Source organism: Bos taurus, chromosome 19 (genome assembly GCF_002263795.3).
Source record: "Bos taurus isolate L1 Dominette 01449 registration number 42190680 breed Hereford chromosome 19, ARS-UCD2.0, whole genome shotgun sequence".
Classification (NCBI taxonomy): Eukaryota; Metazoa; Chordata; class Mammalia; order Artiodactyla; family Bovidae; genus Bos; species Bos taurus.
Genome location: NC_037346.1, coordinates 18921234 through 18944755, shown reverse-complemented (window position 1 = coordinate 18944755; position 23522 = coordinate 18921234). Strand labels below are relative to the sequence as shown.

Sequence of the window (23522 nt, the reverse complement as noted above, 5' to 3'; positions counted from 1 at the left end):
ACACTGCAATGCACACCTAGGCCAGCAGGTCGAATTCGGAAATGGGCGCAGGGGTTCAATTCACGACCAGCTGGCGGTTCGCCTGGAACTTCTGGAAAAATCTGATTGGCCGCCTGGAAGCTTACAGAGGGTCAAGGGTCCAGGGGCAATGGGATGTGTTTTGGCACTTAGGACTGAAGAGGAGTACCTGTTTTACACCAAGAGTTAAGCTTTGACATCACTGATTTAGTTACTCATTACAAGTCTGTAGCCACTAGGCAAGCTGGAAGGACAAACAGGAGTGTGGAACAAATACCGTGTGTCCGTGTGTCGTCTGAGTTCCCTCCCTCCCTCCCACCCTCACCAACCCCCTTTTTGGTGCCATAACCACCCTCTCTTCAGTTACAGTCCCTCTCCCTGGCTTTTTGACAGGAGGTAGAATGATGCTCCTTCTAAAGGTTTGTGTGTGGGCTGGATCCAGTCCCGTGCGTGCCTTCAGAACTAAGGAATAAGGCTGAACTCTTAGACAGCCCCATCCTGCCTTGGGGGTGAACTCTCTTCCCTAGCCCTGTCCTTTTGCTCAACACATCCACTCTGAACCTAAAGGTGTGCTGGAATTCCTTTACAGGAATTTATGGATTCACCTCCCAAAGCCATTCACTCTAAAGGCATGGGAGGAGGTCACTCTGCTCTGTTATGCCTCTATGATCTTGCACATACTATTAGCTCTTCTTCTATGACCTGACAGGCTCATACTTATTCTTCAAGATCAACTTAAACATCGTCTCCTCCACGAAGCTACCATAATTCCCAATCTCCCTTCTCATCAGTACCCCTTGTTTTTGTTTTGTTTTGTTTAGTTTTGGTAATTTTTGGCTGCTCTGGGTCTTTGGTGCGGTGCAAGGTCTTCTCATTGTGGTGGCTTCTTTTGTTGCAGGGCCACCTCCAATAAAGTAGTGATTCATGCTGCAATATAGGTGAACCTTGAAGACATCATAAAACTGCATATTACAGGATTCCATTTATATGAAATGTTCAGAATAGACAAATTCATGAAGACAGGAAGCAGATTAGCAGTTGCCTAGGAGAAGGCAATGGCACCCCACTCCAGTACTCTTGCCTGGAAAATCCCATGGACGGAGGAGCCTGGTGGGCTGCAGTCCATGGGGTCACTAAGAGTCGGGCACGAATGAGCGACTTCACTTTCACTTTTCGCTTTCATACATTGGAGAAGGAAATGGCAACCCACTCCAGTGTTCTTGCCTGGAGAATCCCAGGGACAGGGAAGCCTGGTGGGCTGCCGTCTATGGGGTCGCACAGAGTTGGACACGACTGAAGTGACTTAGCAGCAGCAGGACTACAGGAAGTAGATGCCTAGGAAGAGGAGGTAGTGACTGCTGATGGGCATGGTGTTTCTTTTTAGGATGATGACAGTAATCTAAAACTATGGCATTAGTTGCACAATTCTTTTTCTTGGCCATGTTTTGCAGTTTGTGGGATCTTAATTCCCTGAGCAGGAGTTGAGCCCAGGTCCTTGGCAGTGAAAACATGAAGTCCTAACCACTGGGCCACCAGGGAATTCCCTACAATTCTTGAATATAGTAAAAACCATTGAGCTGCACACTGTAAATAGGTGAATTGCATGGTATATTAATTATATGTCAGTAAAGCTGTTTTGGAGAAGGCAGTGGCACTCCCCTCCAGTACTCTTGCCTGGTAAGTCCCATGGACGGAGGAGCCTGGTAGGCTGCAGTCCATGGAGTCGCTAAGAGTCAGACATGACTGGGCGACTTCACTTTCACTTTTCACTTTCATGCATTGGAGAAGGAAATGGCAACCCACTCCAGTGTTCTTGCCTGGAGAATCCCAGGGACGGCGAAGCCTGTTGGACTGCCATCTATGGGGTCATGCAGAGTCGGACACGACTGAAGTGACTTAGCAGCTTAGCAAAGCTGTTTTATTTATTAGATAGGTAGACAAACCCCAAACAGAGGCAGCAGAGAGCCTTCCCTCTGCTTCCATGGCAGGGATTTCTCTCCTGTTTGCCTTTAATCTGTTTATCTCCCTGTTGACTGGAATCCACCCAGCCAGCAAACTCATGTTTGCTCTATGGTAACATCCCTCGGGTGTGCCAGGCCTGGGGCCTGACTTTTCTCTGCAGTCCTTGCCAACTAGGTCAGTGTCAGGGAAGGCAAACAGCCCAGGCTGGCCCTGTGGAGAATGTGTGACAACACGAGGGCGTGGGAAGCAGTCTGAGAGCCCCTGCACAGAACAGGTTCCCCTGGAGAGCATGCTGGAGTCCTTGCTTCTGGTCGAAGCTGCCTGTTGCTGAGCCAGGAGGCGAAGCCAGATACCAGTGTGGGACTAAAAACAGGAAAGCCCTTCCCCAGGGCAGGGACAGATTCTGGAGAGGCATTATGGTGAAAAGGAAGGGAACAAACATGACCCAGCACGGCCTGCTGAAGACTCTGTGCTATTTGCTTTACCTAAGCCATGTCCGACCCTTGAGACCCCATGAACTGTGGCCTGCCAGGCTCTTCTGTCCATAGGATTCTCCTGGCAAGAATACTGGAGTGGGTTGCCATTTCCTTCTCCAGGGGATCTTCACAACCCAGGAATTGAACCTGGTCTCAGGTTCCCGAGTTGCAGACAGATTCTTTTACCAACTGTGCTATGAGGGAAGCCCCATTTGCTTTACCTACTGATCTCTAATTCTTCCAATGACCTTGTGAGGGGTGAAGGAGAGACTTTTTTTAATTCCTGTTTTACAAACGATGGGACTCAAGTTCAGAGAGGATAGGTAACTTGTCTAAAGTTGTATGACTAGAAGTATGTGAGCCAGATTCCACTCTTAAGAAAAAGAAGATTCCAACCAGTTATACACCCCACAATAGTGGACTGGTTTAATTAATTATGCTTCATTCATACAGTGGGACACTATGCTGCTGCCGCTGCTGTCGCTTCAGTCGTATCCGACTCTGTGCGACCCCATAGACGATAGCCCACCAGGCTCCCCTGTCCCTGGGATTCTCCAGGCAAGAACACTGGAGTGGGTTGCCATTTCCTCCTCCAATACATGAAAGTGAAAAGTGAAAGTAAAGTTGCTCAGTCGTGTCCGACTCTTAGCGACCCCATGGACTGCAGCCTACCAGGCTCCTCCATCTATGGGATTTTCCAGGCAGGAGTACTGGAGTAGGTTGCCATTGCCTTCTCCAGTGGGACACTATAGAGAAGCTAAAAAGAAGTAAGCATGCATTCAATACTCATACGGAATGATCATCATGATGTATTTATCTTCATTTATTTATTTGGCTGCACTGGGTCTCAGTTGCAGCCCTCAGGATCTTTTGCTGCAGTGCCTAGCCCAGGTGGCATTAGTGATAAAGAACCTGCCTGCCAATGCAGCTGCTGCTGCTGCTGTCGCTAAGTTGCTTCAGTCGTGTCTGACTTTGTGCGACCCCATAGACGGCAGCCCACCAGGCTCCTCTGTCCACAGGATTCTCCAGGCAAGAATACTGGTGTGGGTTGCCATTTCCTTCTCCAATGCACATATGCATTCTAAGTCTCTTCACTAGTGTCCGACTCTGTGCAACCCTATGGACAGCAGCCCACGAGGCTCCTCTGTACACAGGATTCTCTAGGCAAAAATACTAGATTGGGTTGCCATTTCCTTCTCCACTGCCAATGCAGAAGACATGAGAGACACAGGTTCGATCCCTGGGTCTGGAAGATCCCCTGGAGGAGGGCACAGCAACCCACGCCAGTGCTCTTGCCTTGAGAATCTCATGGACAGAGGAGCCCCGAAGGCAGGCTACAGTCCATAGGGTCACAAAGAGTTGGACACGACAGAAGCAACTTCACACACACACAAACACACATACACACACACACGGCCTCTCTACTTGTGATACGCAGGCTTAGTTTCTCTGAAGTATGTGGGATCTTAATTCCCTGAAGTGAAGTGAAGTTGCTTAGTCATGTCCGACTCTTTGCGACTCCGTGGACTGTAGCCTACCAGGCTCCTCAATCCACGGAATTCTCCAAGCAAGAATACTGGAGTGGGTTGCCATTTCCTTCTCCAGGGGATCTTCCCAACCCAGGGATCGAACCTGGGTCTCCCACATTACAGGCAGACGCTTTACCGTCTGAGCCACCAGGGAAGCCTTAATTCCCTGACCCAGGATCAAATCCACATCCCCTGCATTGCAAGGCAGATTCTTAACCACTGGACCACCAGGGAAGCCCCATAAGGCTTTTGTTTTTTGTTTCTATTCTTCTAGAAATATTTTAGTTGTGTCTCTGTAAGAAGATAAAATCTCTTGTAATCCATCAATTCTACTTAATTGGATGTATATCAATTTTCCTAAAACACGGTACAGCCTCAACAAAACACACCTGTGGGCAGGATTCAATCCACCTGCAGTGTCAACCAGGATGCTGCCAGTATGGGCTCCAATTGGGGAAACCTTGAGGGGGAGCAGTAAGGTCCTGAAAAGATCAACAATTGAACATTAAGTTCAAATGCGTTTACATGGCAACTGCAATCTAATTAGGTTTGTCTGGCATCTGGTATTGACCTGGAGTGTTAGGTTTTTTGGTGTCTTGTCTAATTAGACAGATATTTAACTGAGCATGTAAATGTGCTTTTTTTTTTTTCCAACCATAAAGACTGTTTCTTGATTGGGAAAATATCTGGTAAGTATAGTAATATGATTTCTGTGTATGTAAGCAATTTCCTCTATACTAAGCCCAGGAAGATGAAAATACCCAGGAACACTGTACCATTCACAGGGCATACTGATTGGATGTTAAGCTTCTTTTAGCATCATAGTAATTTGATCTCCAGCAAAGGCTTAAAAAGAGTTTTCAATGAAATGTGTGGGGACTTCCTTGGTAATCAAGTGGTTAAGACTCTGCATTTCCAACATAGGGGGCACAGGTTCCATCCCTGGTTGGGGAATTAAGATCCCACAAATGCAATGGGCCCACAGGTGGGAGACCAAGTGCTTGAAATGTTTCAAAGGTTACTTTTTATATTTCTTTCCATAGTCAGTAGAATGGATCTTCCCAAAGGCAACTGTTTCTAAAAGAAAATGTCAATAAAGGATACAAAATAATACACATAAATTACCAACTGAGCTGTGTAAATATTTTATTTAGCTGTTTCACACAAGCAAAACATCCTAGGAAGCAGGGCTTTCTGGTGCTGGCCTGTCATTTTATAGAGGTTCCTTGGCAGCCCATGGTCCAGTTTAAGATGTCAGGTCCAGGGGCCCTGAGCAGGCTTGAATGAGCAGATGAAGGGGAGATGGGGAGCAAGGGCATACTTGGGGAGATCCATCCTGGCGGTAAAACCAGGAATGGGGCTCAGAACTAGGAAATGGAGTTGCCCAGGAGGAGGCAGGAAGATAAATACATTTGCGGTGTAACCAGCATCCCTCTTACTGCTCAGGAACAGGAAGCATCCTGGGGAATGGAAAAGTCCATGAAACCAAGACACCCACACCAGGGACTTTTGGGGTTTAAGAAAGACCTCGGCCACTTCCACTTTTGGACAGCTTTTCTACTACATTCAAAAATAAAGAAGTGCCAAAATAGAAAGCATCAGGCAGAAATGCTTTAAGCTACCCACAACCTAAAACCTGATTTTTTAATTTTTATTTTTAATTTTTTTTCCATTTTTTTGCCATGCCTCACAGCATGAGGGATTTTAGTTCCCTGACCAGGGATGGAACCCATGCCCCATTCAGTAGAAGCACAGAGAATTAACCACTGGACGACCAGAGAAGTCCCTAAAACCTGATTTATTGTGTTCAAAGAAATGAGTTTGTTTCCTGGTACTATAAGAAGTCTGGAGATGATGCTGGTATTGGTTTCACTGGGCCCCAGGCAATTTCTATCTTTCTAATTCACCATCTTTAAGAAGCTAGCTTTGGGACCTATGTACCATCTCCTACCCGCAGGATGGTCACTACAGTTTTAAGCATCATGGCCTCATTCAAGGCAGGGATGAGGGTGAATAGGGGTATAGCACCAGCAGCTTTGGTTCCATTTAAGGAAACAAAAGTTTTCCCAGAAACCTTCAGACTTCTTCAGCTTCTGCTTTATTGGCTGGAACAATGTCATGTAGCACTCTTAGCTTCAAGAAAGTCTGGAAAAGAGAGCATTTCCCTACCCAGACGATATGGTGGAAGAGGCCAAGGAGACGGGAGTTGGGAATTGGTCCTAGATTAGTCAGCCTGCAGGGTCTGGTGCCTTGGCTTACAAAAATTGCAGGCTATTTTTAATGTTGCCCTTTACCAAATTATTTTAATGTTCTATACTGGTACGACAGAGGATGAGATGGTTGGATGGCATCATTGATTCAGTGGACATGAGTTTGGGCAAACTCTGGGAGATAGTGAAGGACAGGGAAGTCTGGCGTGCTGCAGTCCATGAGGTCACAGAGAGTTGGACATGAATGAGCAACTGCACAACAATATTGGTACCGACAATATTGGTACAGATATACGGAAAAAATGAGCTATAATGGTGCTACTCGGAAGGCAATTAGAAATTTATATTTTTAAAATTGAAGTGCTTTGCTGGCAGTGTGGCCCAGCAATGAGAAACAAATTTAAAGACTCCTTTTAATACTATCAGTGAATTTTTGTGACTCTGCGTAAGTTGAATTTCAGAGAATTGACGAAGTGTGAAGCTGAGGTGTCTTGATCTAGTAATGTAGACGTAGAAGGCACATATAACGCGTAGATGTAGAACTAGGTAGTGACCAACTTTGAAATAGCATCTCCAGAATTAGACACCCCTCCCCCCAGCCGCCTGGCTCGAAGACGTGCTGACAGCCCCGAGCCTCGCTGCTGCTGCGCTGGCTGCTTTACAGTTGTACTTGCAGCTGGCCAGCCGGCCGGAAGGAAAGCAGGAGGCGGGGCTTAGGCAGCCCTCCGCAGCCTGCCAACCCACCTCCTCCTCCCACGAGAGGTTTGCGAGAGGGGGGAAGAAGCCAGGAGGGTGTGAGAAGTGGAAAGGAGTCTTTCCGGATCCCAACCCCCGCCCCGGCCCAGCTTATCAAGATTGTACCATTTCCTTTTCTTCCTCCAGGGCGATTCTTTTCTTCGTATTACAAGAGGTATGTCAACTACAGTCCAGTGCCTGCCTGCCTGGCGTTCAAGGAGAGTGAGTGCTTAACATGCGTTAGCCTCTTCTGCCTCCTTCCCTCTCAAATGATCTCTCAACCCAGGTAGGGAGAAATGAATCTTCCCTTCCTCCTGGGAACATATTCTGATTTCATTTCTCCTTGGGATTGCTCAATTTCTCTTCCCGTGTTTGCGGTTTCCCCAAGCATGTGATCTGCATTTGGCAACTCCTGTCCTGGGGCAGTATGGACGGTGGAGTTACGCCTCTCACATCACATTTCTGTACCACAAAGTCAAATTGCACTTTCAGCTAGACCCACATGTCCCCTGGCCCTGCTGAGGGCTCTCCTCTCCCCAGCCCCAGTTCCAGGAACTGTCCCATCTTCCTTGTGTTCCAGCTCTAATAGCTGAAGGACATTTCTCCCTCCCCACTCTCTCCTTTTTTCGGTCACCCACAGGTCTCTTTAGACTGTAGCCCATCAGGCTCCTCTGTTCATGAAAATCGTCAGGCAAGAATACTGAAGTGGGTTGCCATTTCCTTCTCCGGGGAATCTTCCTGACCCAGGGATAGAACCTTTGTCTCCTGCATTGTATGTTTGGAGGACTCTCCACTGCATGGTTTTATTAAAAGGAATCACCTACCTCCCACTAGAGAAACTAGAAATGCTAGATTTTCTCTTTTTTCAGCCTCCCCTTTGCAACATGATCCTGGGCATGTGGCTCAGGCTCGCCAATCAGAGGGGCCTGTGCCAGGCTTTGATGGGGAGCTGGCATGGCCTGGATGAGCAGGGACCCCAGAGAATGCCCACTCTCAGTGGGGGAGAGCATAGCAGATCTGGATTCCTGTCACAGTGGGGGCATGGCACGCACACGGAATTTCCATTTGCGGTGACGTTGCTGACTGTAGCTTTGAGCCTAGTTCTCAAGCATTGGATGGTTCTGTGAATGGTCCACTAACATTTTGAGACATTTTCTGCTTAATTTAGTCATTCCATGTCAATGGATTCCAGCTAGGAACCTTGACAGTTAGTTACCTAGTAGTTGAGTCCCTGACCTAACCTTCCAAGCCTGACTGTCTCATCAGTTCCCACCTGAAGTAAGAGAAAGGACCCAGAATGCATCTCAGGGAAGGATATTAATCTACTCATGTTGTTCTTTTGTGTCAGGGGAGGCCATGCTATGGAAAGTGTACTTAACCCAGTCAGAACCACCCGCTCTAGTTTTCATTTTGTCTAAACTAACCTGGTGACCTTAGGCAAGTCACTTTCCCTCCATGGGTTTCCTCATTTGTCAGATGGTTTAAATGGAGATGCTGATCAACAGATGTCACATTTCTACGTGGTTCCTGTTCTTGGAGCTTGAGTTTCATCACAGTGCTTCCGTTTAATGGAGTATTTTTGTTTTTCCTGTAATGACTTGTAACTATAGTTCAAGCAAGAAAGCATGATGCATGGTTAATTTTATTGTCCTGTGCCGCCCTGGTTTCCAACTCCAGACTCAGCTCTATCCCAGCCTTAAAAGCTCAAGAACTGGAACTCTACAAAACAAAAATTAAAATATGTGTGTTCAAGCTGTTAGTTAGAATGAAGTGTGCCTTCATTCTACTTCTGGGTGGCATCCTGTTTACTTACGTATAGTGATGGCTTATGAAGTCAGCCCAGGCATGGACTTGAATCCTGGCTCTGAGTGGCCTTGAGTGAGGACCATACAGGTTCCCACATACTGCTCCACGGTACCAACTAACAGGTTGGCACTGACTTACCCTCCTGAGAAGGCTGTGAATTTCTCAGGTGCAGGAACTGTGTCTTATGTGGATTTCATGTCCCTGCTTTACCCCTCTCACTTTGACTTCTATATACCTATGTATATGTAGAACATTCCTGGAAGACCACCCAAGAAACTGACAGCTGTGGGGGCAGGGAAGATCGGGACTGTGGAAGTGGGGGACTTACTCTTCACTGTGCAATCTTGAATATTTGACCATGAACATAATGTAACTATTTTTAAACTGCTTAATAGGGAAATAAGAAAACTCACATCTCCATTTTTATTTCATTTTCTGGCAGTAAAAAAATGTATTTGTTCAAACCCTGCCTTGAAGGAGGTGGACATTCTGATTTCTCTGTCTAGCTAGGGATGGTTGCTCACCTCTCTTCAACCTGGAAGGCCTCCCAGAGGTGGTGCCTTCTGGGGACAGATTAGGAGTTAGTCAGTTGAGGGAATGTATTCCAAGCAGAGGGACCACCATGAAGGTGTGAGGGTGAGGGTCTTGTGAGAAAATACAAGAAAGGTGGACTTGGTGGCGATCAGACCGAAGGGATGGGATAGGTCATTTAGGGCTCCCAAAACGTCCTAGAAATTTGAATCCCTGGACTTTATCCCAGACACAGTGGGAAGCTGCTGAAAAGATTTCAGGTTGGTAAGTGATACTGTACAAATCAGCAACTCTCATGTTATGAGCAGCTCCCATGGCTTGTCAGTTAGACAGCTGGGTTCTCGATCATGGGACCCTCTCCAGACCACCAGTTTATACTACTGTTAACCCGATAATTACTGAAATTGTAAATTATTTTTAAATTATTTATATTATTTATTTTTGTTTTTGGTTGCGTTGGGTCTTCGTTGGTGCACACGGGCTTTCTCTAGTTGTGAAGAGTGGGGGCTACTCTCCAGTTGCGGTGCTCGGGCTTCCCTGTGTGGTGGCTTCCCTTCTTGCAGAGCATGGGCTCTAGGCACGTGGACTTCAGTAGCTGTGGCACAGGGGCTTATTAGTTGCAGCTGGAGGCCCCTAGAGCATGTAGGCTTCAGTAGTTGCGGCACACAGGCTCAGCTGTGTGCTTGCTATCTTGTATCTCCCCAGGCCAGGGATCAAACCTGTGTGCCCTGCATTGGCAGGCAGATTCTTATCCACTACACCACCAGGGAAACCCCTTTACTACTTTTTGTCCAAGAGTCAGGTCAGTGCTGGGACTTCCTGGTGTTCTAGTGGTTAAGAATCTACCTTCCAATGCAAGGGACACGGGTTCAATCTCTGGTCAGGGAACTAAGGTCCCACAGGCCACAGGGCAAGTAAGGCTATGTGTCACAACTAGAGAAGCCTATGCATAGCAACGAAGAACTTCCACACTGCAAGGACCCGGCACTGCCAAAAAAAACAAAGGTCAGGGCTACTATCCTAGATGATATTTGCAGTGATGTTCATTAGGGATTTCATGGAATCAGGTTTTTAGTGACGGGGAAATGTAGGAATTCAGTTCAGTTACAAACCCAGGTATTTTTGAAGAGCACTTGGGCTTCTGCAGACATGTTTAACTTAAAAATCTTTTTTTGATCTTGAATGCCTTGAAATAGAAGACACCTAGGTAATCGTAGAAGCTCAGAATTCCTAAGAAATTGTCAGAAGAGTTCAGTTTTTTTCTGCAAAGGACCTCTGAGCACTGAGCCTGCGGCAGTATGAAACCTGACAAGCAGAGGTCCCTGCCCTCCGTGAGGTCAGTCTAGAAACATGCAAGAGGATGTGAGATTAATGTGATAATTTTAAACAGGAAGTTCTACCGTCAAACCCTGATATTAAAGTGAGAGCAGAGAAGAAAACATTTGTATATCTTCAAGTTTAAGCTAAGATTTTTTTTATGTATATATTATGGATTTTACCTCTTTTCTCAGGGCTAAATCGGTGATGGCCAACCTTTCATGAGGTATAAGTTGACTATCATTTTCCCAGCTTTAGCTGCAACACCATAACTATGGCCCTTATTTTCATTTGAGGGCTGCAGGGTGAAAAGTACAGTGAAAGTGAAAGTTGCTCAGTTCTGTCCGACTCTTTGAGACCCCATCGACTACGCAGTCCATGGAATTCTCCAGGCCAGGATACTGGAGTGGGTAGCCTTTCCCTTCTCCAGGGGATCTTTCCAACCCAGGGATTGAACCCAGGTCTCCCGCATTGCAGGCAGATTCTTTACCAGCTGAGCCACCAGGGAAGCCCATGGATGCAGGGTAGCTTAATGAATACTTACTTTGCATTAAGTTTAATAAAAGTTGAGATAAAATAACATCTAAAGCAAAAAGAAAAATGCAAAGAGTAATTTACAATTCAAACCAGAACTCTTTTGGATTTCCCTGGTGGTCCAGTGGTTGAGAGTCCACCTGCACAGGACACGAGTTCGATCCCTGGTCCAGGAAGATCCCACATGTCATGGAGCAGCTGAGCTTGTGAGCTGCAACTGCTGAGCCCATATGCCCTAAAACCTGTGCTCGGCAAAGAGAGAGAAGCCCCTGCTTGCCACTAGAGAAAGCTCATGCATAGCAACAATAACCAAGCACAGTCAAAAATAAATAAATTATTTTTTAAAAAGAAAGCAGAACACTTTCGAGAGTGAAAGGGGTGAAATTTTAAAATCTCACCTTGAAATCAGGTATGAACTGGGGCTGTCCTAGGGAAAGCAGGCACCTTCACTCTGTATCTCATAGGGAACTCATTCTGTTACCAGATTGGCTGACTGGACTCTCGTCAGGGTCGTGGCTTGGACCAAGACCTCTCGTCTCCGCCAGGGAGGTTCTCCTTCCAGTTGGATTCTCGCAGCCAATAACAAAACCCATGCTGAGACTGAAACAACACAGACTTTATTCAATGGCCAAAGAATGGAGAAGAGGGAGCCTGGTTTGCAAATCAAAACTTCACAACCCCACTTGGGCAGAGATACCCATTATATAAGAGGGTAGAAATAAAAGGGAGCGTACTGGAAAGTGTGAGAGGATTATTCACAACTTATCCAGAATAACGGATGGTTCAGACCCAGAACTGATGCAACACTCCTTTCTTTCCCATCTTTGTTTAGGCTTTTCTAGTTGTTGTCATGGCAATTGGCAGGTGTGTCATTTAGCTAGTTACAAGAAGCTTATAATGAGGCTCAAGATCTACTGGAAGTCAAATCTTCCACCATCTTGGACCTAGATCAGGGGTTCCCAAGCCCCAAGCCATGGACTGGTACTTGTCCATGGCCTGTTAGAAACTGGGCCACACAGCAGGAGGTGACTGGCAGCCAGAACCGAAACCATTCCCCCCCAACCCCTGTCTGTGGAAAAATTGTCTTCCATGAAACCAGTCCCTGGTGCTAAAAAGGTTGGGGACCTCTGGCCTAGATGGTTATAACTGGTTCTTATCTTTTTCTCTTTGCAACTTCCTCTTGAAACTTAGATAAGAGCAGTTGGTTTTCATTTGCACACAGGCATAGAATTCTGGGGCACCAGCCTTGATAACAATTCTACTTAGAAGAAAAGAAAAGCCAGCTAGCTATAAATTTATTCCCAATTAAAGGTTTTGTTGTTGTTCAGTCACTCAGTTGTGTCCAACTCTTTGTGACCCCATGGACTGCAGCACACCAGGCTTCTCCGTCCTTCACCATCTCCCAGAGTTTGCACAAACTCATGTCCATTGAGTCAGTGATGCCATCCAACCGTCTCATCCTCTGTCATCCCTTTCTTCTCCTGCCTTCAATCTTTCAGTTTATTCATAAATGAGAGTTGACTATGTCCTACCCGCATAAACAGTCTGGAAGTAGGATGTTGCTGGTGGCCTTGCGACCCCAGCATACGAGCATGGAAGGCTCCCACTCCCTAGGCCTTTCCCTCCAAGTGCTGAGATGACAGGTCCAGCCCTTGCAGCCACACAGGAAGAAGAAAAGATGCAGCTCTGGGATCGGGAAAGCTGAGGTTTTCCAGAAATCCTCAGTGGGCTTCTACTTACTCAACCCTGGCCAGATACTCAGCCGTAGAAAGGAACAAAACTGATTTGCAGAGACGTGGTTGGGGTCACAAAGTGTTGGACACGACTGAAGTGACTAAGCACGCACGGATGGATCTAGAGACTGTCATACAGAAAGAGAAAAACAAATAGCGTATAATATCACTTATATAGGGAATCTAGAAAAAAAATGATACAGTTGAACTTATTTGCAAAGCAGAAATAGGAATACAGACATAGAGAATGAACAAACATATGGATACCAAGGCGGGGATGGAGGGGTGGGATGAATTTGGAGATTGGGATTGACATATACACACCACTGATTCTGTGTATGAAATAGGTAACTCATGAGAATCTGCTATATAGCATGGGGAACTGTACTCAGTGCTCTGTGGTTACCTAAGTGAGAAGGAAATCCAAAAAAGAGGGGATATATGTATAGGTGTAGCTGATTCACTTTGCTGCATGGCAGAAATTAACACAACATTGTAAAGAAACTACTCCAATAAAAACTTAAAAAAAAAACCCAAAACATTGGCCAGAACTGTCTCATAGTTTCCAGGCACAAAGGAAGTGAGACTGCCTGTTTACAATGGAGGAGTAAACCAAGGAAAGAGAGGCTTGGGAAGGCTTTGGGTCCAACCTATAGAGCATCTACCGCAGGCTCCAAGTAGGAAACACACACAGGGCCATGGAAACAGAAGAGAACACACCTAATTCTTCAAGGGTGATGGCGGTGATGAAAACGGCTCCCCAAAATGGAAGATCAGGCTCAGGTGACTTGAAGGATGGAGAGCTCCCCAGACAGACACAAAGAGTGAAGAAGGGCACTGTAGGCACAGTAACCACAGGAAGTGTAGGGTCAACCTCAGGAAATTAAGCCCAACAGGTAGGAAGGTGCTAATGAGCTTAATTTTCATTTGCTAGGAAATCATCTGGGGGCTTCTAAGTAGACTTTAGGGCATCCCCAGATCTACCTAATCAGAACCTTCCAGAGATGCCTGACGGGTTTGGGAAAGTTGGCTTCAGTCTTGACTAGGGACTCTCAAAAAAAGGTGCTGCTTAAAGCTGCATTTCTAATGTCTATGCAGAAGACATCATGCAAACGATGGGCTGGATGAATCACAAACCGGAATCAAGATTGCCAGGAGAAATATCAACAACCTCAGATATGCAGATGATACCACCTTAAAGGTAAAAGTGAAGAGGAGCTAACCTCTTGATGACGGTGAAAGAGAAGAGTGAAAATCTGGTTTAAAACTCAACATTCAAAAAACAAAGATCATAGCATCCGATCCCATCACTTCATGGTAAATAGATGGGGGAAAAAATGGAAACAGTGACAGACTTTATTTTCTTGGGCTCCAAAACCATTGCAGATGGTGATTGCAGCCATGAAATTAAAAGACGCTTGCTCCTTGGAAGAAAAGCTATGACATACCTAAACAACATATTAAAAAGCAGAGCCATCACTTTGCTGACAAAGCTCCCTATAGTCAAATCTATGGTTTTTCCACTGGTCATGTACAGATGTGAGAGTTGGACCATAAAGAAGGTTGAGTGCCAAAAAATTGATGTTTTCGAACTGTGGTGCTGGAGAAGATTCTCTAGAGTCCTTTGGATAGCAAGGAGATCAAACCAGCCAATCCTAAAGGAAATCAACCCTGAATATTCATTGGAAGGACTGATGCTGAAGTTGAAGCTCCAGTACTTTGGCCACCTGATGCAAAGAGCCAACTTATTGGAAAAGACCCTGATGCTAGGAAAGATTGAGGCCATGAGGAGAAGAGGGCAACAGAGGATGAGATGGTTGGATGACATCATTGACTCAGTGAACACGAGTTTGTGAGAACTCTGGAGGATGGTGAAGGACAGGAAGTCTGGTGGGCTACAGTCCATTGGGGTCGCAAAGAGTCAGACACGACTTAGTGATTGAACTGAGCTGAAAACTGCCCACAGGGTCCGTCCCCGTAACCCCTCACCCAGCCTCCAGGACCAGGTATCAGAATGGCAGTTCATCTGGTGAGGAAGCTGCTTATTGAGGGGATGGTCACTGGGTCACTGCTCTCCTGTCAGTTTGATGGGACCAGGAATGAAGGTGGATCAGTTCCGCAGGTGGGATGAATACAAAGCCTGGAAAACAGCAACAGAGAGTTAGCCAAGTTCTTTCTGAAAGTGGCTGAGGCTACACCTTCTCAGCATTTTGACCATTCCTGAACAATTCCCAGCCAGGGCCCCACCTTCCCAGGGAACCAGAAGGAACCAGGAGAAAGATGAGTCCTCGGTCGCTGGCAGGGCTTCTCTTGGGATTCACCCCCACAGGACTTCCCCATACCCCTCTCTCTATAAACTCTCATTCCTCACCTCCCTCACTGTGGAGCTAGCCTGGAGAAATGGTTCAATGTAAGCTACTGCGGGGGAGGGAAGATTGGAGGTAGAGGACGCAGATGCTGGTGTTTTTACCCCCTGTGCTACTTTAGAACAAACACAGGACCTCCTGCTATCAGCAACACTAGTTTTGCAGCCAAAGCACCATTTGTCTTGAGTCAGATATATATCCTAAATAAATCTCAGTAATCTCTGGGACTCTGGGTTGGCACTGGCATTGGTAGCTAGAGAAGACTTCGTGCCGGTCCTCAAAATATGAGGTCGGACACCTTCCCATCTCTCCTTTTACTTCTTCAGTAAACATTTCTCTGAGAACTTGCCATCTGCCAGAGGCTGTGATGATGCTGGGGCCCCAGAAAGAAAGGCAAGCCCTTTGTTTGGAGTACAGGAAACAATAAAGGAGTGATAAGCAAGTCAGCAAAAAGCTGTGACCACACTGGGGCCATCAAGGAGGGGACTAACCTGGAATAGGATGGGGGCAGAAGTGGGGTGCAGGCAAGGCAGTCTGAGCCAGTCTTGCAAAGCCAGCTCTAGTTGACCAGTGCAAAGGAAGTTTATTCTTTTTAAAAAAATGTATTTATTTTATTTTTTAAATTTTTGGCTGTGCTGGGTCTTTGTTGCTTTGCACAGGCTTTCTCTAGTTTTGGAGAACAGGGCTGCTCTTTGTTGTGGTGCTCGGGATTCTCATTTCAGTGGCTTCTCTTGTGGAGCACGGGCTCTTGGGCCCACGGGCTACAATATTGGCAGCACACGGGCTCTAGGGCACTCGGGCTTCAGTAGTTGCTGCTCACAGACAGCAATTGCAGCTCATGGGACCTAGAGCCCAGGCTCAATAGTTGTGACTGGGGGCTTAGTGGCTCCTCAGCATATAGAATCTTCCCAGACCAGGGATCAAACCCATGTCCCCTGGGTTGGCAGGTGTATTCCTATCCAATGCGTCACCACGGAAGTCCAGCAAGTTTATTCTTGCTGGAATAAACCAGCCAGAGGGAAGACATCACAGTGGGATTTCAGGGCTAAAACAAGTGGTGTTTGCAGACTTTGCCTCTGCCATCTTCACCCCTGCTCAACCCCAGAAACTTTACTTCATCCCCAGTTCGACTAACTTTTTAGTACTTTGTGATCCAGACAGTGAGCAGAAAAGGCCCAAAGGGAAGTGTTTACTTGAGGAGAGGGGAGAGTGAGTCAATCTTCTGATGAAGAGTGGAATGGGGAAGAGGGAAGGAGGAGGGTGTCACTCTTGGCCGTTGAACTGCTTCTAGAACTGTACCCTGCTGTACAGTTAAATCAGTGGGCTTGGAGCTGCCTTTCCTGCAAATCTTGGCATCTAGAGCCCTCCTGCTTTCCTCTGCCCACCAGCCACACTAATCCCCATAGCCACCCATCCATTCTCTCAGTCACTGATGCAAAAGATACTGTTCATGGGCAAAAGAAAGCCTCTGACCTCATGGACTTCCATCCCAGTGACAGAGACAGGCAAAAAACAGTCAAACCAGTAAGGGATAAAGAGGAACAAGAAACAGAAGGCAAAAGGGAGGGGGAAAAGAGATATACTATGTTGAGAGGCCTCCTCCATAACAAGGGGACAGGTGGGCAGAGACAGAAGGAGCCAGGTAGGTAGATATCTGGGGGCAACACATTCTAGGAGGAGAGAGCAGCACCTGCAGAGGTTCTGAGGCAGGACTTCCAGGGGAACTCCGAGGCTGCCATTGCTGCTGAAACAGGATGAGCAAAGCAGGGGATTCCTTGTAAGAGAAGAAACCCAGGGCTTCCCTCGTGGTCCAGTGGTTAAGAATTCATTCTGCAATGTGGGGATGCTGATAGCCTGAGTGCCCTAGAGCCCATACTTGGAAACAAGAAAATCCATCTCAGTGAGAAGCCCAAGCACCAGAACTAGAGAGTAGCCCCTGCTTTCCCCGACTAGAGAAAGTCCACACGTGGCAACAAAGACTCAGTGCAGCCAAAGAGAAGAGAAGAGCGATCCAGAAGGAGTTTCAGAGCACCAGCTTTGCAGTCATGCATGCCTGAGACCTGCTATTTGGTAGCTGTCTACATTTAGGCAAATCGCCTATGTCTCCCCCACGGCTCATTCTCCTTGTCTATCAAATGTATGGAACAGTGTTATTGCCCTTATGGTGCTCCTGTTACTGAACTATACTTGGGTCTCCTTGCCCGAAGCACAGCAAAGCCAGTCTACCGACACTGGCTTGTGGTGAAGGAAAGTACACTGTTTATGGCATGGCTCCAAGGAGAGAGTGATGCTCAAAATCCCTTCCCCAGTGGCTTTCAGGGAAGGGATTTTCAAGACAGTGTGAGGGAGCCAGTCACAGGGTACGTGATCAGCTGGTGGGTAGTTCTCTGATGGGTTGATGGTGAGTTAACAGAGTGATGTTTCAGGAATCTCTGTGTTCAGTCTTCTGGTCTGGGGTCTACATTCTGATGGCCAGCATGCAGTAGGGGGTTTAGTATCTGTGAGACCGCTTAAGGAAATGGCTCCGAATATTATCTATCACCCTTGAAGAGGAACCAAAGGTCCTTGACTTTGTTTTTAATGGCTCAACTATTATTATTTTGTCTGGCTTGACTATTTTCCTTTGTTTCTTCATTTTCTCACTTCTCTGATTAAATTTGCACTTTAGGACTCAGGGAAGGCCTAGCAGGCTAGATATTTTCTACCAACAAGATGCTGGGGGACATAGGATCTGGAGAGGTCTATCTCCTTGGGAAGGCCCTGCAGAGTCCAGCTTGGTTTCATGCCACATACTTTTAGTATAAGTCATTTACTATGACTACTTTCCCAAAGAGGTTTTTCCCCAACAACATATGCTAAACTTATGTTTCTTATCATAGAAATATATACATAACATAAAATTTACCATCTTAACCACTTTTTAGCTTGCAGTTTAGGAATATTTTCACATGTTGAGCCACCGTCACCACCATCCACCTCCATAACCCCTTTCATCTTATAAAATTGAAACTCTCTATTTATTAAATTCCTCCCTCATCCCAGCCCTTGGCTACCACCACTGTACTTTAGATCTCTATGAATTTAAGCATCTCATATAAATGGAATTATATAATATTTGTCCTTTCATGATTTGCTTATTTCACTTTTTTTTTTGGCCTTGCGAAATGTGGGATCCTAATTCTCTGGCCAGGGATCAAACCCAAGCTCTCTGCAATGGAGGTGCAGTACCTGAACTACTGGACTGCCAGGGGAATCCCTGTCTAACTTCACTTAGCTTAATGTCCTCAAATCTCACCCATGTTTTAGCATGTGTAAGAATTTCCTTTCTTCTCAAGGCTGAATAATATTCCATTGTATGTGTCTATCACATTTTGTATATCCATTTATCCATAGAGGAACACCTTTTGCCTATTGTAAAGAATGCTGCTATGAACACAGGTATAGAGGCACCTCTTCAAGACCCTGTCTTCCATTCTTTCAGCTATATGCCCCCAAGGTATCTACCCCCGGGTGGAACTGCTGAATCATGCGGTAGTTCTATTTGTAACTTTTTGAGGAACCTCCCTACTATTTTCTGCAACATCTGCACCATTTCACATTGCAGCCAACAATGCACAAGGGTTCCAACTTCTCCACATCCTCACCAACACTTGTTATTTTCTGGAGTTTTTTGGATAGTTCACATCCTACTAGGGGTCAAGTGTCTTTTTTTTTTTAATTTTATAAAAACATCTGAAATCACATGACAACAGCTTCTCTCCCACACTGTGTGTGGGGCATGTGGGCATCACATACCATCGATCACAACTTGTCCTCATGGCTTCCTCCATGCCTCAAGGGGGAGCAGGGGCTGCTACCCTCACTCTGGAGCTTTGATACAGGCCCCAAAAGCAAGGCCAGAGGAGGATAGAGTTCGGCTGGGTCTTGTCAAGACTGTTGCCAAAGTCAGAGTCAGGAGTCAGTTACTTCAGACGGAAGCAGACAGTTCCTCTTTGAATCAGTACTTCCTTCTGCTTTCTTTTCATTTGAGCAAACAGAAACCCTAAGATTTTAAACCATTTCCAGAGCAACCTAGATGTCCATTGACAGATGAATGGATAAAGATGTGGTGCATATATACAGTGGAATATTACTCAGTCATAAAAGGAACAAATCTGAGTCAGTTGTAGAGAGGTGGATGAACCTAGAGCGGGTCATATGGAGTGAAGTAAGTCAGAAGGACAAAAACAAATATCATATATTAATGCGTATCTATGGAATCTAGAAAAATGGTTCTGGTAAACCTACTTGCAGGGAAGGAATGAAGATGCAGATGTAGAAAACAGACGTGTGGACACAGTGGGGGAAGAAAGTGGGACTCACTGAGAATAGCATTGACGTATATATATGCTATATATCCAGTGTGAAATAGAGAGCTCGTGGGAAGCTGCTCCACAGCACAGGGAGCCCAGTTTGCTGCTCTTCGATGACCTAGAGGGGTGGGACGGGGGAGGGGAGGGAGGCAAAATGGGGAGGGGACATATATGTAATTATGACTGATTTGAGCTACTGTACAACAGAAAACAACGCAACATTGTAAGGCAAGTTTCCTCTAATTAAAAAATAAAAACCCTTTCCAGGGAGTTCTGAGCTCCCAGCCAGACATAAGGAAACAACTTTGTTGTTTTTCATCTTCGTTTTGAACATGAGTCATTGGGAGGGCCTTCGGCAAGGGGTCCTCAGAATGGTCTCTGGAATGTGGGCAGATTGTTGCAGATCCTGTCTCTACCCATCCCTGCTCAACCCCTGTCTCTGCCCGCGGTTGCGCACCATATCTGATCTGGAGTGTTCTGTGTAATCACATCTCTTGCTTGTCCCCTCTGAGCTCCTCGGGCGCCTACTCCACCCCCTGCCCCGCCCCTGCTCACTGCGTGACTTTTTCACCTTATCCTAGAAGCACCGCAGGACACAGATCTCTCTCCCTGGGACACACCCCCAGCTCCCTGCTCTTTCTGGCTCCCTGCTCTGAGATCTCCTCATACCCCTATTCACCCTCCCTGGTTGGCCCCTGGGTCTATGACGGTGGGAGAGATGGGCACAGGCCTCGTTATGGAGGAATGAGGAGGCGCAGCAGGAGAAAAACAGTAATGAGTCTGCAAATTGAGTGCTGTATTAAAGAAAAACTCAGTGCTACATTAAATTAAAAAATAAAGGTCCAGAGGTGAAAAGTGGAGAATCGAGTGGAGGATCTTGCTGCTGAGCCAGGGGGCTGGGGGCCCATCTCAAACCTTGGCTTTGCTGGTGAGGCTTGGGAGGAGGAACACTCCATGTCCATAGGGACCACGGTCTCTGACTGCTGCTGATGGGTTGGCAGGAGAGGTGATGGATGCTGGGTATCCGGCTGGCTCTGCTGTACTTTTGGGGTGCCCAAGATGGGAGTGGAGGTGCCAGTCAGTGGGCCAGGTGGCCAGCTCAGGGTCTGTCAGCTCCTATGACTACAGCATACAGCAGGCACATTGAACCTAGTTTGGGATAGTTGAGATAGAAGTTTCAGAAAAAGGCATGGTTAAAAAAATAATAATAATAATAAAAAAATTTTTTTAAAGAAAAAATGATGATTTTCTTCCCTGTTTGTTTTCTTACTAGAAATACCAGCTCCTCACTGATAACCTATGATGACAATGATGCTCCTAGTGATCACATGGTATGTGGCAGATGCTTTGCTGAATTCTTTACATGTGTTATCTCCCAACAATTAAATTGTCTCCTAACATTATGTCCCAAATTATCTCCCAACATTAAATCTTCCCAACAATCTTAGGAGGCTTTATCACTATCGTCATTTTATAGATGTCAACTAAGGAGTATATCACTAGGGAGGTTAAGGAAATTTAACAAGGTTCAAATGTGGTTTTTGGTTTAGTCACTAAGTTATGTCTGACTCTTGCGATCCCACAGACTGTAGCCCACCAGGCTTCTCTGTTCATGGGATTTCCCAGGCAAGAATACTGGAGTGGGTTGCCATTTCCTTCTGCAGGGGATCTTCCCCACCCAGGGATCGAACCCAGGTCTACTGCATTGCAGGCAGATTCTTTACCAATTGAGCCACTGAGCTCCAAACTTTAAATTCTGTCTAAGTACAATATGTAGGCATTTTCTTTACCTGGCCGCAGGGCTTTCTTTAATTCCGAATTCTTTCGCCATAATTCACATTTAAACTACTTCTCCAGGTTCTGCCTTAAAAAAGCAAGGTTTAAGCATACTTTAAAAAAGTCTCTGTCTCTGTAATGGTGTATCTCCCCAAATAATTTTTCTGATGAAATCAAAAGAGGAATAGTCCAACTTCGTTGCGGCAAGAAGTTTTCAAGTTTTAACTACAAAAGGTTATGGATGTATTAACTAATCTTATTGTGGTAGTCATGTCTCACTATATATATATACCAGTTCATTAAGTTGTACATCGTAAACTGACATAGTTTTTTATGTGGCTGCACTGCGTGACATGAGGGATTTTAGTTCCCCTAGAATGGATTGAACGCATGCCCCTTGAAGTGGAAGCAGATTCTTGATGCCTGGGCAGCCAGGGAAGTCCAATAAAGGTTTTTACATCTATATTTAAGTTATTTATTTATTTTGACCGCACTGGCTCTTTGTTGCTTTGTGCAGGCTTTCTCTAGCTGCGGAGAACAGGAGCTACTCTTTGTTGTAGTTTGGGAGCTTCTCTTTGCCGTGGCTTCTCTGGGTGCAAAGTACAGGATCTGGGCACACGGGCTTCAGTAATTGCAGCACTCAGGCTCAGTAGTTATGGCACTTGGGCTTAGTTGCTCTGAGGCATGTGGAATCTTCCCGAATCAGGGATCGAACCCGTGTCTTCTGCTTTGGCAGGTGGATTCTTATCCACTGTGCCACAGGAGAAGTGCTCCAATAAAGATTTTTGATGGATGGGGTTTTCTCTAACAAGTTTACTTTCTCTAAGTTATTGGCTGTAAGTATAAAACTCCCTCTGTACCTTTGTATCACCTCTGACGGGATTTACCTTTGCTCACCAGTTGGGAAAGGTTTTTACATTTGACAAAGAGATCCAAAGCACACAATGCGTCTCTGTTTTGATATTTCAAGAAAAATACCTGTCTTAATACCTGATCCAACCTTAAAAATCAGGGAAATGACACAGAGAATAAGGATTCCCATAAACCTGTATTTATACTGGTAACTGGAATTAATGTAGACCTCAGGGCTTTTAGTGACTTCTTCTGACCTCTTCTGGATATATTTGGGATTGCATGGCAGTCAGGCCCTTTTAAAGCAACCAGCACAATGAGAATTATAGAGTAGAAGTACAAAGTGTTTCATCCAAATCCCTGACTTTTGAGATAAAGGAAGGCCCAGTGGGTTTACGTGACTGATCCAAGGTCATCCAGTTACACGGTGGCATATGCAGGAGTAGTATCTAGATATGTATTGTCTCATTTACTGGTAAAACACAGATGGATCAACAATGGTGAACTGCATTTGATGACTGATTTTGCATTATCTACAGAGAACCATCCTTATTAGAAATGGGGGAACTGGCATAGACAAAGTGGCTGATAACCAGGAATTTAAAATTAAGACTGTTTGCAGAAGGTCATAACACCTTCAGGCCCCATATCCCTTTATCCCACAATTATCTTCACTTCCTGTTTGATGATGTATGTAGATTAACAGAAAAGAGAGTCAAAGAATTCATTTTCATAAAGAGCTCTTTTTTAGTTGCAAATTCCTTTTCTTGATTACGGTTTGTTAAAATTAGTTTGCATTCCCAGAGGAAATTTCAACTGACTCTAGGGAAAAAAGACTGCCCAGGGTTAAAAGGATTGGTCCTTTTAAGAACTGACTCTGCTTACGTTCCTGCAAAGCCATTTGGGACAAAAGAAGTGTCCAGACGTTTCTGTGCTTCAGGAGCATGAGTTACAGGTCTCCACTTTGAGCTATATTCAGATTAGAAAGCTGAATGACCACAAATATAGAGTCAACTTATTCCACATTTTAAAAGATCCAGATACATAGCATTATCTAGGTGAGCAGAGTATCATATTTGAAAGAACAAAAGCTTTGGAGGCGTGCAGTTAGTCAGTGCTTGCTAGCTGTGTGAGCTTAGGTAAATTCCTTAACCTCTCTGAGCCTCGGTCCTCAGCTATAAAATAAGACTCAGAAATGATACCTCCCCAGAGAGTTGTTTGAGAGTAAAGTAGACTGTGTGTGAAAATTCTTAGCACAGAACCTGGTACAACAGGCCAAGAGGAGGGATAGTGTTAAGTTTCTTACATTATACTCCCTCAGTAGA

At 45.7% G+C, this 23522-nt stretch overlaps 2 long non-coding RNA genes and 1 other non-coding gene across 5 annotated transcripts in view; 1 reads left to right on the top strand and 2 right to left on the bottom strand.

Annotated features, from left to right (window-relative positions):
- Positions 1-4067: 4067 nt before the first annotated feature.
- TRNAY-GUA (transfer RNA tyrosine (anticodon GUA)) lies at positions 4068-4139 on the bottom strand. Its single transcript has one exon. It is a non-coding gene; the product is annotated as a tRNA-Tyr (tRNA).
- Positions 4140-6633: 2494 nt separating this feature from the next.
- Positions 6634-23522, top strand: part of LOC112442614 (uncharacterized) — a 44026-nt gene continuing 27137 nt past the window's right edge. Inside the window, exons 1-2 of one of the 3 annotated variants that reach the window (XR_009491666.1) lie at positions 6634-7105; positions 20843-20900. This is a non-coding gene — a long non-coding RNA (uncharacterized lncRNA). The remainder of the gene's footprint in view (positions 7106-20842; positions 20901-23522) is intronic. The other 2 variants (XR_009491665.1, XR_003030788.2) reach the window with 2 other exon arrangements.
- LOC132343023 (uncharacterized) lies at positions 8554-20273 on the bottom strand. Its single transcript, XR_009491667.1, has 2 exons — positions 19013-20273; positions 8554-14991 (listed from the first exon to the last, which is right to left on the bottom strand). It is a non-coding gene; the product is annotated as an uncharacterized lncRNA (long non-coding RNA).